Raw genomic sequence first — 9,469 nt, forward strand, 5'->3', positions numbered from 1 at the left:
TAAATTAAAATTGACATAGATATGCAAATTCAACTAATACAATCCTAGAATACCTTTCCATTTTTCTAACTACATCAAACTTTAAATAGTCTTCAAACCTTGACTTTTTACATTAAATGAAGAAAGGAAAATTAAAAAACAATATAATTCCAAAAGTTAGTTCTAATTTTCCATTCTCCATTGTCATTGGCTTGTTAACTTTTGTAATACTAACTGTCAACCCAGGAATGTTGTGTATACATATGAATGGGTTTCTTGATGCCCTTAGTTATGGTCACAGCATTTCATTGTCTATTTATGCAAAAATGTCTAAATTCTAACGAGCGAGGTTGGGACCGGGGGCGACACGCAATCGTTTACAGAAGTCCTTGTACAGACTAACCCGTATCTGCACCGCAGATGGTCGTCCTCCATCGCATTCTCCTCCATTGATAGCTCTGATCGTGCCGCCAAATCCTTTTCCGTCGCTGGAAGTCATGGCGTTGTGACATTTGCTGTTTATCATCCAAAACCAGAGTGAAGTCTTGAACGCAACGTCTGTCTTTTGGGCAACCAAATCTGGATTACTCAGCATCCAGAAGCTCCGTAGTTGTAGTTCCTGCAAGAAGATTGAGGTACGTTAAGTATTTGTGAGAAAAAACTAATGATAAATTTTCTAGATTAGAAATAAAATTACCAGCTCAGCTGAAGAGGCCCTCGTCCGTAGTACTGATTTCCACTCGGACAAGGATATTGTTCGGAAGGCTCACAATAGGTTTCTTTTTCAATTTGTTCCACATAGCACGGATCTGCAAATAGAACATAATAATCTCATAATTTCCAAAATATCATACAGTCAATTCAATTAATCTAGTAAAGGGGGAAATATTTTATCGTACGTCCAGTCTCATGGGCGACGTTAGCGAAAAAAGCAGCGAGCTCTGTCTTGACAACATGAAGATTTCCGGTGGTGCCAAAACCGGCGAAATCGCTAGCTTTGGTTGCGCTAATAAAGCCATCATATGTGTAGAAGTTGTTTCCCTCACATGAAGAAGGATTTCCAGACATAATCTGGTTAAAGAAGTCCTGGGTGATAATTGTTTCAATTGATTGAAAGGATCCACAGGGAGTAGGGGTAGACTTAGCATTACATGGGCCCTCCTGACAACCGTCTCCACAATAATCATCAGTGGTTCCACAGTAGCCATATCTGCTGCAGCATATTTCTTTGGGGCACCCACAATTTTGTGCTGAGCTAAATTGCATCTCTCCAAGGATTATCATTAACATTAAAATCTTTGAATATGTCGCCATGGCTGAAATCTTTTTGGTTTGATTTGCGAATTATGCGCAGCATGTGTGGTATTTATAGGTCTGAAAACTCTGCATTTTGTGTGCATTCGCTAAAGATGGTCTGTGCACATCAACTCTCGTCTAAATTTTTTGTCGAAGGTTATTTTGAATAGTTATATTTAATTCATCATGGCCCTACTTAGATATTTTGTTCCTCAATATGTTTTAACTTTTGGGAAGATTCTATCACATGAAAGGGGAAATTTTGGGAAGATTCATATATATGGAGATTTAAGATAGATCTTAACATAAAAAAGATGGTTATATTTTATGATTGTTTTGGTTTTTTAAATTATATGATTTATTTGGTTTTTTAAATTATATTCTTAATATTCATTTTTTCATTATATTTATCTGAAATAAGAAACCACATATATTCAATTTAATATTGGATTAGTTTTTCATATAAATATAAAATTATTTTTTAGAAAAAGTATTTTGGATACTCTTCAATCAGAGCGCAAGATTTGCAAGATTGCTTAGCTGTTGTTCCCAAATGGCTTTCCGAGTCTCAACAGACCTTCTATGATCTCTTACTGACTATTGATGTTCTCAAGGAAACCATTTTTTCTATGGTAGATGATAAAGTCCTTGGGTGTGATGGCTTACCCTGCGAATTCTACAAAGCCCTTTGGTCTTGTGCTGGTCTTGACCTCCATAAGGTCTACCTTGAAGCATTTCATTCCCAATCCCTGGGAGAGATACTTAACCGGGGTAATATCAAATTTATCCCTAAGGTTGGGGACCCAGAGGACATTTGGAATTGGAGGCCTATTACCTTGCTCAATGTCTCAGACAAGATCATTGCCAAAGCCTTGGCTCTCAAGATTCATCATCTCCTGACTCTTATTGTTCGTCCGGAGCAGACTGGATTTATCAAGTCCAGGTTTATTCTAGATAATATTTTTGTTGTTTGGGAAGGGATGGACTGGGCCAGATTCTCTAAACAGTGGGCAATCTTTCTTAAGATTGACTTCGCTAAGGCATATGATCGCATTGAGTGGTCATTTATCTTGGCTATCCTCAAAACCCTTAGCTTCGGTCCTAGATTCATTTAGCCTGTCCAAATGTTGTTCAAAGATGCCTCGGCCTGTATCACCATTAATGGCCGACAGTCTGAGGCTTTTGGCCTTTTCAGATCCATTCGCCAGGGATGTCCTATGGCTCCTACTTTATATGTTCTTGCGACGGAAGGGTTTGGTTGCTTACTTGCTAATGTTATCTCTGTTGGGCGTGTCTGTGGTATCTCCCTACCTAAGTCACCTTCTCAACTTGTCAATGGTCATTTTGCGGATGATTTGTTGATTCCATTCTCACTCTCATTGAGGAAGAAGACAATTTACAAGCCTCTCTTCAATGTCTGGACACCTTTTTGTTGGCTTCAAGTTCGGCCATTCAATGGCACAAGATGAAATGTTATAGGTAGTCTTTTCTACTCACCCCACCTTGGATCCTTCAATATGACTGGAAATGGCTTCATCATGGTTAAATTTTTCACTTTTTGGGCATTCACTTTGCCTTTCAAGCTTCGCTTCTGGATCTTTAGAATTTTGTTTTAGCCAGGACTGAGAGAAAAGCGGCCTATTGGATTACCAAGCCTCTCTCTCTGGCTGGTAAATTCCAAATTTGTTCTAACGTTTTGGTTGCCATCCATGTCTATTACTCCTCATGTTAAACTCCTTCTAAGGCCTCTTACATAAAGTTGGAAAGACTTATGTGAGCTTTTCTTTGGGCCTCTAGGTCTGACCATCAAGGTTTCCATAGGGTCGCTTGGGAATACTGTTGTCTTCCAAAGGAGCCTAGAGGGCTCAACCTTATTTATTCCTAGAAACAAGGGCTTGCCTTATGTGCTAAATGGATAATCAGAGCCTTATCTCGCGATGAGGCCTGAAAAATCCTTCTTCAGTATTGCATTTCTTCAGGATTTCCTACCAATAGGCCGGCTTGGAAGGGGATTGGTTTTCAAACCTTGCTCATTATGAAAGACCCTGTTCATATCTAGGGTACTTTTGCTGTTAAAAGCATCTGGCATGCTTGGGAATCTATCAAACCCTAGCTTCGAAGGGTGGGTGATGGCTTTCGTGATAGGATCTCCACAAATCAATAGAACCTTTGATGGTCAGCTCTTTTTCAGGTGCAAGGGTTACCACCGGCCAAAATCTAGGGTGTAAGTGCTATATTTTCACAAATGTGGCATTAGAAAACAGACTTATGACCTTCTAGTCTCGGCCTTACCCTCATATTTGTTACATAATCTTGGCAGTCGGTCTATCAGATCTTGGTGTAAAGAATGGAAGTGGTATCCTTGGACTCATTTCACTAGCTACAAACCCAAAATGGCTTATCTCTGGTTGGTTCCCCATTTGTCTATGGTCCATATTCTCAACCAACGGTGGCACTTGTAGTCTTCTCAGACTTCCTGGCGATTCAAGTTTCTTACTTTCAGGTCTACCACCACTGAACCCAAGATTGCACACTTTGCTTGGTGTGTGCTTTTTGAAGGATAGCCTTTGGGTTCCAGACTTAAGCATTTGGGGGTTCTTGATCCCTGGTGCCCTTTTTGTGGTCACCCAAAAACTTTTATGCACATTTTTTTGTTCTGTAGAAGAGCTCATCAGTACTGCAGCTGGATTCATGATTTCTTTTGGCCTATTCAGCTTGTGCCCTTTTCTTGGCATATGGCTCTTCTGGGCGATTCGCCCAAAATCCCCTTCAAATTTTCCTAGATATGACATGCTTTTAGAATGGAGATCCTATTCACTCTTTGGAAGGATAGAAATGCAGTTCTTTTTACTCACAACTTTTTGGATATTAATGTCTTGCTTTATGCTAAAGCTTGTATTTGTAATAATTTCTTAATGCAGATTTAGGTACAAGCTAAAAAAGTGGCTCTGGAGGTGGGCCACTTATAGGAGCACCTCCAGCACTGGGGCAACACCCCTTGTGCGGCTGCTAGAGTGTCATCGGATTCTGTCTATGCCAACCACACTCTGCCAGGCTGCTCTCTGCTCCTCTGACAGGAGAGACAATGCATGGAGGCACCGCTCAACTTCTCCTCCACGTCATGGCTCTGCCTCAGGGTGGCCTTTTTCTACTCATGTGCCTTTGGCTCTTCCTAGTGATGATGGCTCTAGGTGGCCTTCTGCCACCACCTCTAAGTTTCCCTGCTTGGCTATGGGGATTTCGCCTCCCAAGCGAGAGGAAGGAGAAGTTGACAAAGATCCTAAAGATGGGTGGTCCATGATGGACCCGACTCCTGACCCCAGTGATGTATGGGGAAAGAAAGATGATCCAGATCCTCCTCCCTTGACAACCTCTTCTTTGTCTACTTGAGGAATTTTTTTGATGAATAGCTTTGTTTTTTGGCTCTGACTTCTATCCGTGTAATTCTAGTGAGGTATCTTGTATCTGCCGGCCTTTTTTTGTGAATATGTACTTTAATATTTTTAATTAATAGAGAATGCCTATTCATAAAAAAAATTGTAGTTATACAAAAATTAAAGGCAAAATGACTTTTGTTGTAATGTGGATAGAGAAACATAACTTTATGTCAATATTTGGATATATAATTTCTCACATTGTTCTTTGGATGTTTGTGTAGGTCCTTAATATTGGTGATTTCCACATGATAGCTAAATTTTTATCAATTTAACTTTGGAATTTAGGGAGATGGTGCATTGGATAATGTTTGGGTTTACAATATTGGCTTGAATTATACAAGGAAACATGCCACATTACCTTTAATTTGTGATCCATTTTCCTTAAAGGTCTCAAATTCAAAACTTGATTATCATTGTGAGAGAATATTTATAGGAGTGCATAGTTTGAAATAGATTGTCCCATATTTATTTGAGATACCATTTTTTGCACTATAAGACATTTTTTAAGAGTAGAGATAGCAATGTTATACCATCCATGCTTACAAGAATACAAGTGTTTGTATGCTAACTAGCCTATATTACAATAAATTATAATATATGTGTTTGCGATTCGAAACGTTGATGGAAAAAAAATACACACAATCGAATCTAGAAAACTTCATAAGAATAAATTATATTTAATTGAGAATATAAATGCTACTCAATCCAATTATAAATGTACACTAGTAAACATATCATATACTAATAAAATAGTATTACTAATCCAAGAATGGCAATATTGACAATTCCAATTTCTTACGCCACTAATATAATAATTAATTGATTGAATGCACATTTAATAAAATTATTAATTTAATTGAAATTTAAAAATATTTATAATGAGAAATTTTTATTAATATTAAGAAAAGAAAAATATTGGTTAAATATTATTATTATTATTAATCACTTAATATTATTCATCACGAATTGTTTTACTAAGGTGGGTTGAATATATATTTAGTCGTGAATATCAATTAATCTAAAAATTTAAATATTTATAATCAAAGGTGTTTATTAGTGTTAATAAAGTTTATTGGTTGAATAATATTATAAGTAGTAATAAATTAGTACTATGCTTCATAACAATTATTTTGCTAAGGTGGATTAAATGCAAATTTGATAACAAATATTTATTAATTGAAATTCAACTATATTATTATTAATATAATCAAAGGTCTCTACTATTATTACTAAAGATTTTTTAAATTGGTTGAATAATATTATACGTAATAATAAATTAGTACTATGCACTGTAGCAATTGTTTTACTCTCATAGATTAAATGCAAATTTGATCATAAGTGTTAATTAATTGAAATGTATAAAGATTTATAGTTGAATTTCTATTTAGTAAGGAGAAACAAATAATATAGTTTTATATGATTATGTTTATAAGCATTTCTTCATATTGAGCCCGTGTTAATGAACCATGTGAAAATATTAAGAATTAATGAAACAAATCATATTTTAATAGTAAATATTTTACACTATTATGACATTAATTGGGCTTCAATAATTTGTGACTACTTAACTATATAAAGTTGTTTTATGAACTCGTATAATGCCTCTTGATAATCATCAAAAGATCCTATTGTTTTCGATTAATTGAAAAGTAGGTTTTGAAGGGGCCCTGAAACCCTTTAACAAAAAGATATCAGAAGATAGGCATTAAAGACCAGCTAGAAAGATTAAAACACAAGAAAGAAACAAATGGCAAAGACAAAAAAGCTAGCAAGAAGCCAAAAGAGGTAGAGGGACAACACAAAGAAAACTAATGGAAAACCACGAGCAACAAACCCTAAGAAAGGTTTATGATAAGCTCCACCGCTTCTTGCTCCAACATGACTATAGAGGCAGCAACACTCTTCAAATCCTCCAGCTCCTTGGCTTGCTAGGTCATCTTCCTAGTACTAGCATGAGTTATTTTGCCATGATCAATACTCCCCCCTTCAAGACTTAGCACCTATCCTTGGTAGTATGAATAGTGTTCTTTTCCTATTGGACCTGTTCCAGTTTGTTGGTCATTATACTAAACCTATTAATAGAGGCTTTTAGATTTTTTTCTTTGTTCTCCAATTTTCTTTAGGGCATTCTCATGAATGAGAACCCGCTTCTCTAGATATTTGAACCTATCTTCCACATCTTAAATTGAGAGCCATACGCTCCAATGATATCCTCTTCATCACTGATGGCTTTAGTCAATTCATTCAGGTAGTTAGGAAGGGTGTTGAGCTTACCAGTGCCAACATCTTCTAGTGTAGTCACTTTCCTGGATGAAATCTCCAACTTATTCTTCAAACTATTGATCTCCAAATAGATCCAATCAATAAGCTTGCAGAACTCCACAATCCCACTCTTCACGGTATTCAAAATGGTTAAAGGGGATTTTTTGCAATCAATGTTGATGTCAAGGGCATAATTATCTAGGGTCTCCACATTAAAATTTGTAGTATTTGGAGGCAGAGTATCACCTTCCTTCACCATCTTCCCATCTTCTTCCACATCATCTGTTGATTTATTTGGGTCCTGAGGATTGGGTTGAACATTAAGAGAATCATTCCCTTTATCTAGGCTAATTTCGATAATGATAGGGCTCTGCTTGTTTTTCTTCTTTGGCGGAGGGATAACATAATCACTATTAGTCTCCATCTCCTCATCATCCTCTTCATCATATTCAAGCCAACTATCCTCCTCCTCTATCTTATTTCTTTTTCCTTTAACCCCTTTTCTAGCTTTCTTATTTTCAGATCTAGAAGCCAAATCTTTGTCCTTCTCCTTGCTAGAAGCCTTAGTAGGGGTAATCCTATCAACATCATCTTCCCACTTAGTATCAGACCCGTCGTCTTCACTGTCATCGAAGTTCTCAGACTCATCATCTGAATCTGAAAGATCGGTGATAGAATGTTGCATAGAGGAAGCCTTGACATGGTTGTATAAAAGCAACATTAACCCTTCATACATGGGAGGGTTACTATCTAGGTTAGCCCTAAAATCCTTAATGCTAGTGTTAAGGGAGCTAAACAAATAGAAGGGAATAGACACTAGATCTTTATGGAAAAAATGATTCAGAAGCACAAATTGATAACTGTAGACATGAGAGTATCTACCATCAAGAGTAACATATTGCATGAAAACAAATAGAATCCATCTCCATACCTTCTTTATCACTTTCGGTGAGTATTAGGTTTTGCCAGATTTCACCAACTTGGTTTTCTCAGACTCTTCCTTTAGGAATCGCTTGATAGTAGCTTAAGTGAGCTTCCTGTCTCTATAAAACTTTCTGCCTTCCATGGGAATACCAATAACTTCCACGGTCATCCCTTCATCAATTTCAATCTTTCTTCTTCCTATGGTAATTTATCCATCTTTCCAATTCTTTTTGAAAATTCTGGTCATGGTAGGGCTTTTCCCTATAATTATCTCCATATATCCTATCATCTTAGTCGTTTCTAGAATAGCCCAGGCCTTCATCTTGTCTTTCCATTCATCACACGAGAGAAACTCAATTCTTTTCCTATTACCTCCCATTGTGTCCACAAATAGATAATACTTATCCTTCACACTACAAAACATGGCAAAAATAGAGATCAAAATGTAGAGTAGGAAGGTCTTCAAGATAGAAATGGGCACCCACAAATCGTGCAAATTCTTGTCCATATAAAATGCTAGCTCAATCTTTGAGCGCCGCTCTTTTCGACTCATTATGGCCTTGTTCATTGATAAGCACATTGCCATAATTACTTATCACTCCCTCATAGCCATGCACTCTATTATAAATGAAGAGTGCACACGCCTCATGAGGAAGATCTAGCTCACCTCTCTAGCTCATAGTGTGATTAGCATGGACGGCCATGTTGGTGAACCATTCAACAATAGTGTTGGTCTCTCTATAATTATGAGACGTGCAACACATAGCTAGAAAGAGTTCATTATCTCCTTAGCTAGAGATATGATATTCTTTATGGTCCATAAAGGGGAGGATAGGCCCTTTAGGCATTGAACTATATTATTAGAATCTTCATGAAGCCAGACTTTAGTAAATCTCATCAATTTAACTAGGGCAAGATTTTGGTAAGGAGCCATGGCTTCGGCTAAGTGGTTAGTATGTGTTCCAATGGGGAGTGCCACTACTACAATACAATAGCTAGCCTCATTTCTTATCACTCCCCCATACCCAGCTAGCCCCGGGTTTCCCTTGGTCACCCCATCAAAATTATCTTTGATCCAACTAGTAGGTGGAAAGGACTACTTACTAATTTCTATCTTGTTTTTGTTGTCATCTATGTCTTTGGAAGCAAAAACATTCCAGTTTTTGAAGAGATCAGAATCATCCTTGCTTCTAAAAAGAAGAGGCTTACAATCAACTTTTAAATTTTCCACAATGGCGCACTTGATTTTGGCAGACACAACTTCAGGAGAGTAGTAGGAGTCTCTAGAAATCCTATTATTCCTCTTTCCAGATTCCCCAAACCCCATGAGCCAGAGTGAGGTCCCATAGAAATTTGATAGATTTGCTCAAGGAATGAAACCTCCAGGTAGTGAAACACTCTTGAATAGAGGCAAGAAAGACCCAATTTAGGTTCCAAAACTACAAAATCTATGACCAAATAGCAGAGAAGAAGGGACAATGAATAGCTAAATGGTTAATATTCTCTTCCTCATTTTGGTAGAGGTAGCACCTATTAGGCAAATGGAAGCCTCTTTTGCAAAGATTATTAGT

The 9,469-nt window shown here is 37.1% G+C and overlaps 1 pseudogene; it reads right to left on the minus strand.

Moving 5' to 3' along the window:
• Positions 1 to 316: 316 nt before the first annotated feature.
• LOC131070604 (endochitinase 4-like) lies at positions 317 to 1,293 on the minus strand (annotated as a pseudogene).
• Between the last annotated feature and the right edge of the window lie 8,176 nt (positions 1,294 to 9,469).

The sequence above is a fragment of the Cryptomeria japonica genome, chromosome 1 (genome assembly GCF_030272615.1).
Source record: "Cryptomeria japonica chromosome 1, Sugi_1.0, whole genome shotgun sequence".
Lineage (NCBI taxonomy): Eukaryota > Viridiplantae > Streptophyta > Pinopsida > Cupressales > Cupressaceae > Cryptomeria > Cryptomeria japonica.